General features: G+C 40.5%; 1 pseudogene; it reads right to left on the bottom strand.

Annotated features, from left to right (window-relative positions):
* Positions 1-5,877: 5,877 nt before the first annotated feature.
* On the bottom strand, positions 5,878-7,453 carry LOC106557808 (annotated as a pseudogene).
* Between the last annotated feature and the right edge of the window lie 1,510 nt (positions 7,454-8,963).

The following is an 8,963-nucleotide window of genomic DNA, read 5'->3' as shown; positions in this document are numbered from 1 at the left end:
ATTTTATTTTATTTTAAGTTTTGTTTATTTATGATAGTCACAGAGAGAGAGAGAGAGAGAGAGGCAGAGACACAGGCAGAGGGAGAAGCAGGCTCCATGCACTGGGAGCCCGACGTGGGATTCGATCCTGGGTCTCCAGGATCGCGCCCTGGGCCAAAGGCAGGCGCCAAACCGCTGCGCCACCCAGGGATCCCTATTTATGACTTTAACAGAGAAACTTACACAGTTTCTCTAGTAATTGTTTACAACTGAATTATGTTCCAAACTCTCAATATTTAAGTAACTTTTATGGCAATGTTTACTGGTGGAAACTCTCTTTGAAAAAGCAAGTTTTGACCCAAGTTAAGAATTTTCCTGTAATTGAAATGCAAATCAAAACCACAATGAGATACCACCTCACACCTGTGAGAATGGGGAAAATTAACAAGGCAGGAAACCACAAATGTTGGAGAGGATGTGGAGAAAAAGGAACCCTCTTACACTGTTGGTGGGAATGTGAAATGGTGCAGCCACTCTGGAAAACTGTGTGGAGGTTCCTCAAAGAGTTAAAAATAGACCTGCCCTAAGACCCAGCAATTGCACTGTTGGGGATTTACCCCAAAGATTCAGATGCAATGAAATGCCGGGACACCTGCACCCCGATGTTTCTAGCAGCAATGTCCACAATAGCCAAAATGTGGAAGGAGCCTCGGTGTCCATCGAAAGATGAATGGATAAAGAAGATGTGGTTTATGTATACAATGGAATATTACTCAGCCATTACAAACGACAAATACCCACCATTTGCTTCAACGTGGATGGAACTGGAGGGTATTATGCTGAGTGAAATAAGTAATCGGAGAAGGACAAACATATATGTTCTCATTCATTTGGGGAATATAAATAATAGTGAAAGGGAATATAAGGGAAGGGAGAAGAAATGTGTGGGAAATATCAGAAAGGGAGACAGAACATAAAGACTCCTAACCTTGGGAAACAAACTAGGGGTGGTGGAAGGGGAGGAGGTCGGGGGGTGGGGGTGAATGGGTGATGGGCACTGAGGGGGGCACTTGACAGGATGAGCACTGGGTGTTATTCTGTATGTTGGTAAATTGAACACCAATAGAAAATAAATTTATTATAAAAAAATTTAAAAAATGGTAAGGAACTCTAAAAATAAAAATAAAATGCTAAAGAACTCTTAAAAAAAAAAAGAATTTTCCTGTAATTGATGATGGTCATAGAATCTTTCCTGAGATGCTGTTTTCTTTTGGGCCATTTGCTTCAAGTTTCTCTCTAGGATCTTTTGCTCTTCCTGATCTTTACTTAATGTGGAGGACCAATCATGCATTATGAATCTTATCATTTTCACTCCATTGTATAATTTTTCCCTAAAATATTCTGCTTAGAAGTCGATTCTTTGGGATCCCTGGGTGGTTTAGTGGTTTAGCGCCTGCCTTTGGCTCAGGGCATGATCCTGGGGTCCTGGAATCAAGTCCTGCATCGGGTTCCCTCCATGGAGCCTACTTCTCCTTCTGCCTGTGTCTCTGCCTCTCTCTCTCTCTGTTTCTCATGAATAAGTAATAATAATAAAAAAGAAGTCTATTCTTTCGTTTTAAGTTGAATCTCCCAGTCTGGATAGGTGCCTTGGAGAACTCTCCTTTTCATAGTTCTTACCTCTTTTTGACCCAATAGGGAGATCACAATAGTCTTCCATAACTGGTGTTCCACGGAGGTGAGATTTATATAGTTTTCCAACACCACATCTCTGTAAATTCTTCTCTGACTAGAATCAAGCATCATCCACTCCTCCTGGGTGAACTCCACAGCCACATCTGTAAAGGTCACTGGTCCCTATAACCGGATTGCTGGAAATCCAGCCACCATCCTCTCTTCCTTAGTATTTATCATGTAGGAACAGGGAGGGTCTTGTGTTAGCAGAGCCCATATGAGACATAGGTCAATGGCTGCCATCTTGAAAGTCTGAAAGTAATATCTGCCTGCATAGTAGGGTAGAAACTTCAGGATATTTCTTTTTCCTGTTTCTCTGATCCACTCAGGGCATGAATGTATTTCACTGGGTGTCCTCCCTGTAGCCAAAGAGGCATGTTCAGGTAAAAGATGAAAGGTGGAAACAGGGCCCTATTGTTGGCAAGGTAAAAAGAAAAATCATAGACCCTCCCCACTACTCCCAGCAAGGTTTGGCCAGCTTAAAATCTTTACTGGGATTTGTAGTCACATGCAATATAGTCATCCTTGGCCCTCTTCTAGAACTGTCATCTTGGTTATTTATAGTAGCTTCTCCTGCAGACTACTGTTCAGACTGTGTGAAAGGAGCATGCATTATTAAAAGAAAAAAGATTAAAGCTAAAGAATCAGTTCAAAGAGGCAGGTTGTTTAAACTTTGTGCATACTTTGCTACCTTTTTAGTTAACTTTTGGAATGGAAAAACAATTTTCCCATGAAACACAATTATTTTACATATGCTTACTTTCCTATATATAACTTGATGTTTCTCAGAATAACCTCATACATGATTAACAGCACTGTTGATTTAGCTGCTACTCAGGAATTTTATTGGAGGTGTTAAGGTGTTAAGGAGAGAATGTGACTTTGAAACAAATGTTCATTTGATTACCTCCAACTCAATCTCTCTTCCCAGAGCCCATATTTGGTATTGAGTGAGATCAACAAAGAAGCATGATCCATGACCCAAACTTTGAGAGTGAGGTCTTAATAAGATGGTACAATACTTTCCTAAGCTAGGTGATTTTTTATGCTGAATTTTTTTTACAGGTTTTTTTTTTTTACAGGTGTTACTTTTTGAAGATTAGATCATAACCTTTGAATGTGAGCCCTCTATCTTAATACTAGAGTTCAGTTTTAATGGACAAAAATCACAGAATTGGCATTTAATTGAGACAAATATCTTTGATAGGTAGATTCTATGTCCTTGAACCAGAAGTGTATATAAGTCTGTAACTTCAGTGTAAACTATATAGAAATAGATTCTGTTGGATTTGTTCATTGCTGTACCTAGGACATTCCCCAGCACATGGCAGGACTCAACAAATATTTATCAAATAAGCTGTATGGGGTCAGCCCCGGTGGCTCAGTGGTTTAGCACCACCTTCAGTCCAGGGCATGATCCTGGAGATCCAGGATGGATCTGCATGGAGCCTGCTTCTCCCTCTCCCTGTGTCTCTGCCCCACCCCTCTGTGTGTGTCTCTTATGAATAAATAAATAAGTATTTAAAAATAAGCTGAATGAGTCTATGGCAATTAAGCTTTTGTGATGAGGGTCACTTCCTCCATATCACAAGGGAAAAAATTAGAATATTATGCTTCCTCTTCAAAAAGGAACTTAACTCTGCCTTCTGGTTAAGGCTTTTTAAGCTAACAATAATACTCTGGACTTGTTCCTTAATTCCTCAAGTTTTATTTCTTTTCTAGTTACAGAACTAATTAGAAAAATGAAACAATGTTAGGGACAAACAGGAAAAACTATCTGAATAAGTGGAGGGATTCATCATGATCATGGATGGAAAGATTCAATATCATAAAGATTTCAATTTTTCTCTAACTAGAATTGCATTGGATTTTCATTAATCTATATATTCAATAGGGATTTCTTGAAATGACAAATTGTTTAACGTTTTATAGGAAAATGAAGGTACATGAATAACAAGGCAATTATTAAAATAGTGCTTTGCCCTACTATATTTAAAAATGCATTATAAATATCTACTAACTTAAACAGATGATAATGGGGCAACAATAAAAAGTAAAATAAGTTCAGAAAAAGACTAATGTGTTGCTAGACATTTAATATATGATAAAGGCAGACTATGAATCGCTGGGGGGAAAGAAGGTACTAGTTATTAAATGGTATCAATATAACTGACTTTGTGAAAAGCATAAATTCTACTTCACACATTCCCATTCGCAGATGGATCAAGGACATAAATATGTAATAGGAATTCTAGAAGAGGAGGACAGAGGAAATATAAAGGAAGCAAAATTAGTGAGAAGGTTTTTCTTAACTCAAGCTGAAAAAAAGATAAGTCCTTCACCTGCAAGTGTATGTACCACATGCTACATTGAGGAAATTTTAGAAATCCACTGGATACACTGAATGCAGGGTGTAGAGTGTCAGGGATGATGAGTACAATTTTAAAGTTACTGGAAAGAGGGGATCTCTGGGTGGCTCGGCGGTTTGGAGCCTGCCTTTGGCCCAGGGCATGATCCTGGAGTCCCGGGATCGAGTCCCGCATCGCCCTCCCTGCATGGAGCCTGCTTTTCCCTCTGCCTGTGTCTCTGCCTCTCTGTGTCTCCCATGAATAAAGTAAAATCTTAAAAAAAAAAAGATACCTAAAACTGCATGAGACTTATTTGGGTCAAATAATTAAAAAAAAAAAAAAAACCCACACTTACGAAGTAACAGAAAAATGTGAACACTGCCTATACATTTGATATTTGAGAAATACTGCTAATTTTTAAATGTGATAATATACTTATGATTTTTAAAAGAGTTCTTACTGCAGACAGATTCTGAGATATTTACAATATATCATGTAAAATATCTGCTTCAAAATAGTGATGGATACAAGGGTGTTCATTATACTTTTTTTTATGATACTTTATTGTGCTTTGAAAATTTCATATAAATCTAAAAACCATCTGAGATATTTCATTCATAAAATATGAATAGGATGTATGACTTTTTTTTTTACATATACTAACCACAAAATAAGAGATCTTAGGAAATTTAAAAGTATAACAAAAAGTTAAAAAAAAAATAAAAAGCCTTAAAGATAAAGCTGAGGAACTCTTCCAGAAAGCAGAACTCCCAAAAGAGATAAGCAATGAGACAAAAAATGTAAGAAAATTATATGATCAATTTCAAAGTTCAACACCAGATTATTCAGAGTTTCAGAGAGAAAAAACTGAAGAGTGAATCAAACATAGCAGAAATTCCTTAAAATAGTGAAATGCTTAAGGACTGACCCATCAAAACAGGCAGTTTCTTTTTTAAGGTTTTATTCATTTGAGAGAGACAGCACAAATGGGGGTGGGGGGAAAAGTAGTAGAGGGAGAGGGAGAAGCCGACTTCTCACTGAGCAGCGAGCCTGATATGGGGCTCAATATCAGGACCCTGAGATCATGACCTGAGCCAAAGTCAGATGCTTCACTGACTGAGTCACCCAGGTGTCCCCAAACGGGCAATTTCTCAAAAGATTGGAACTAAACATATCACCATGAAAGTTTTGAATATCAAAAATAAACTGATGAATCTAGAAGTTCCAAGAGATGATAAATAGGTTACATACTAAAGAACAGTAACAGGTGTAGAACAGGACTTCTCAAAGCTAACACTGCTTCATTTCTATCTATCTTTGCCCACTTTCAAAATTCTGAGAGAAGCAAGTTCTTACTTCCACTTCCTGAGTGGTGCTGTAAGAAGCAACAACCTCCTCTCTTCTGCTCTGCCATCTGCTCACCAGCCACAAAGCAGCAACCATATGCAAATGCATTTCCATCCAGGCTGGTGTCCAGATTGGCAATGCCTGTTGGGAGCTCTATTGCCTGGAACAGAGAATCCAGCCCAATGGTCAAATGCCAAGTGACAAGACTACTGGGGGAGATGACTCCTTCAACGCCTCCTTCAGTGAGATGGGTGCTGGCAAGCATGTGCCCAGGGCAATGTTTGTAGACCTACAGTCATTGATGAAGTTCACACTGGCACTGACTGCCAGCTCTTCCACCCTGAGCAGCTCATCACAGGCAAGGAAGATGCTACCAATAACTATGCCTGTAGCAAGGGGATCACTAATCTTGTCTTGGACTGAACTCAGAAACTGGCTGACCTTTGCACAGGTTTTTAGGGTTTCTGGTTTTCCTTTTTTTTTTTCTTTCTCATGTGTCAGTACTTTTATCTATTTATTTTTGTGTGTCAGTACTTTTAATGTTGTATACATCAAATTATAGTAAAGAGATGACTATAAACAAAATGCAGCCCCTCTATTTTCATTAACAGCACAATAGATTACAGTAAACCGAGTTTATATTCATGGTTTTCCCATTAGTTCACTTTGTGACGGGTCATTAAGAATATCTTCAAATCCAATAGTCTCATCATTACCCCTCAAAATATCCAGTGAAAGGTTTGAGCTTGGAAGAAATGGAAGACACCGAACCCGCTGCACTGCCTTGAATTCTATTTGTAATTTTAGTGGAACAAACAGACCCTGGATGTTTCTTAGTGTAGAAAATTTCATTTTATCTTGGTTGAGCTGGAAATTTTTTTCTGATAATTCAAGAAGATGACTGGGCAAAAGTTCATTTTTCACACAAGGGAGACCTTGTCAAAGATCATGCTGTTCAAAAGGTCAACCTGCTGAAAGTTCAGTAACTGGAATACTGTCCTTCAGCTGAGATCCAAGTCCTCTGGCATCTTCATCTTCACTTGCGGCTGTGAATAGCCACTCGGCCCTATTACCATCCGGTTTTCCAGTTTTAGAGGGGGAAGTGGTTCCAGGTTCACCTCTCTGCTGATGCAATCTGTCGATTAAGGCAATAAGTTCAAGGTACCCAGCTCCCAAGATTCCACAGCTGTAGCTGAGCTCTACAACTCCATCCTCACTACCCACATCACCCTGAGAACGGACTGTGCCTTCATGGCAGATGACGCCATCTATGACATTTGTCCCAGCAACCTCGATACCTAATGCCTGCCTGCCCCACCTATGCTAACCTCAATAGGTGGATGGGTCAAATACTGTCCTCCATCACTGCTTCTCTCAGCTTTGATGGAGCCCCGAATGTTCATCTGACAGAATACTAGACCAACCTGGTGCCCTACTCCTGCATACACTTTCTTCTGGGCACATATGGTCCTGTCATCTCTGCTGAGAAAGCCTACCATGAACAGCATTTTTTTTTAAGATCTTATTTATTTATTCATGAGAGACAGAGAGAGAAAGAGAGAAAAGAGAGAGAGAGAGAGAGAGAGAGGCAGAGACACAGGCAGAGAGAGAAGCAGGCTCCATTCACAGAACCTGATGTGGGACTCATTCCCGGGGCTCCAGGATCATGCCCTGGGTCTAAGGCAGATGCTCAACCGCTGAGCCACCTAGGCGTTCCCATGAACAGCTTTTTATAGCAGAGATCATCAATGCATGCTTTGAGCCACTCAACTAGATTGTGAAACGGGATCCTCGCCATGGCAAATACAGTTTGCTGCTTGTACCAATGGCAACGTGGTTCCCAAAGATGTCAGTGCTGCTACTGCCACCGAGACCAAGCATACCATCCAATTTGTAGACTGGCACCCCACTGGCTTCACAGTTGGCATTAATTACCAGCCTCCCACTGTGGTACCTGGTGGAGACCTGGACAAAGTACAGCGAGCTCTGTGCATGCTGAGCAACACCATCACTCAGCCATTGCTGAGGCCTAGACTCACCTGGACCATAAGTCTGACCTAATGTATGCTTAGCATGCTTTATTCACTGGTATGTAAATGGGGGCATGGCAGAAGGAGAGTTTTCTGAAGCCTGTGAGGACATGGCTGCCCTTGAGAAGTATTATGGGGCGGTTGATGGAGATTCTGTTGAAGAAAGTAAAAAAGAAGCAGAGAAATACCATAGTTAAAAATGTCACAAAGGTGGAGTGCCTATGTGGCTCAGTCAGTTAAGTGTCTGACTCTTGATTTCAGCTCAGGTCATGATCTCAGGGTCGTGGGATGGAGTGAGTGCCAGGTCAGACTCTGTCCTCAGTGGGGAGTGTGCTTCTCTCCCTCCCCTACTCTCTCTCAAAAAGAGAGAAATATCAGGGGTGCCTGGGTGGTGCACTGGGTAAGCATCCTACTCTTGCTTTGGTCTCAGGTCATGATCTCAGGCTTGTGAGATCAATCTCTGCGTCAGTCTCCATGCTCAGTGTGCAGAGTCTGCTTAGATTCTCTCTCTCTGTCCTCCCTGACTCCCTGAAAAATAAATAGTTTAAAAAATAGATAAATGTATCTCTTAAAAATGTCATAAAGCGGCTGCTTTTTACAGGGAAGCTTATTCTGTTTTAAACATTGAACAGCTGTGCTCTTGGGTGCCTGGCCAGCTCAGTCAGTGAGGTGTGTGACTCTTGGTCTTGGGGTTGTAAGTCTGAGCCCCATGTTGGGAGTAGAGATTACTTTACAAATCTTTAAAAATAAAATTAAACTAAAAAAGAAAAGCAGTGCTCTGATCAGTTAATTTCATGTACAATTACTGACCTATGCTTTAAAACATGCTTGTAACAAACCCAAGCTGTCCATTTGTCTGATGGGTTTGGGTAAACTATTCCCTGTTTCAAATGAAAAAAAAATTCTGAGTGAAAGTAATTTCCTAACCAGGACTTCCATAGTAAGCCAAAAATCCATTCAAATATTAGGACAAGAAAACGTATTCTGTAGCATAAACAGCCTTCATAGCTCGTTACTTAGGAAAATAATAGGATTATAATTTACTACAAAGGAAAAAAAAAAAAAGAAGAAGCAGCCTCTAGGAAACAAGAGATTCAACACAGTGATGAGGGAATAAATGAGGGCAGAGGGAAGTCTCACTGTGCCAGTGTGAGGAAGACCCAGAGGGGATCTGATCTGTCTGGATTGTAGGGGAATGGAAGGCTCTTATGGATACAGGTCAGGAAAGGAGAAAAGTATTAAGACCATAGGACAGTTTTGACTTGGAGGAAAACAGAATTGAGAAGCATTTCACATAGGCTTACGGAAAACAAAGAAAATGAATAAAAAAGGCAATTACTTAAAACAAGAGCTGAATTTATACCAGAAAGAAGCTTACTGGGATGCCTGGGTGGCTCAGTGGTTGAGCATCTGCCTTTGGCTCAGGGTGTGATCCCAGGGTCCCGAGATCGAGTCCTGCATCGGCTCCCTGCATGGAGCCTGCTTCTCCCTCTGCCTGTGTCTCTGCCTCTCTCTCTCTGTGTCTCTC

This window comes from Canis lupus, chromosome 26 (assembly GCF_011100685.1).
Source record: "Canis lupus familiaris isolate Mischka breed German Shepherd chromosome 26, alternate assembly UU_Cfam_GSD_1.0, whole genome shotgun sequence".
Taxonomy (NCBI): domain Eukaryota; kingdom Metazoa; phylum Chordata; class Mammalia; order Carnivora; family Canidae; genus Canis; species Canis lupus.
Note: the sequence above shows the minus strand (reverse complement) of the source record. Positions and strands in the feature narration are given on the sequence as shown.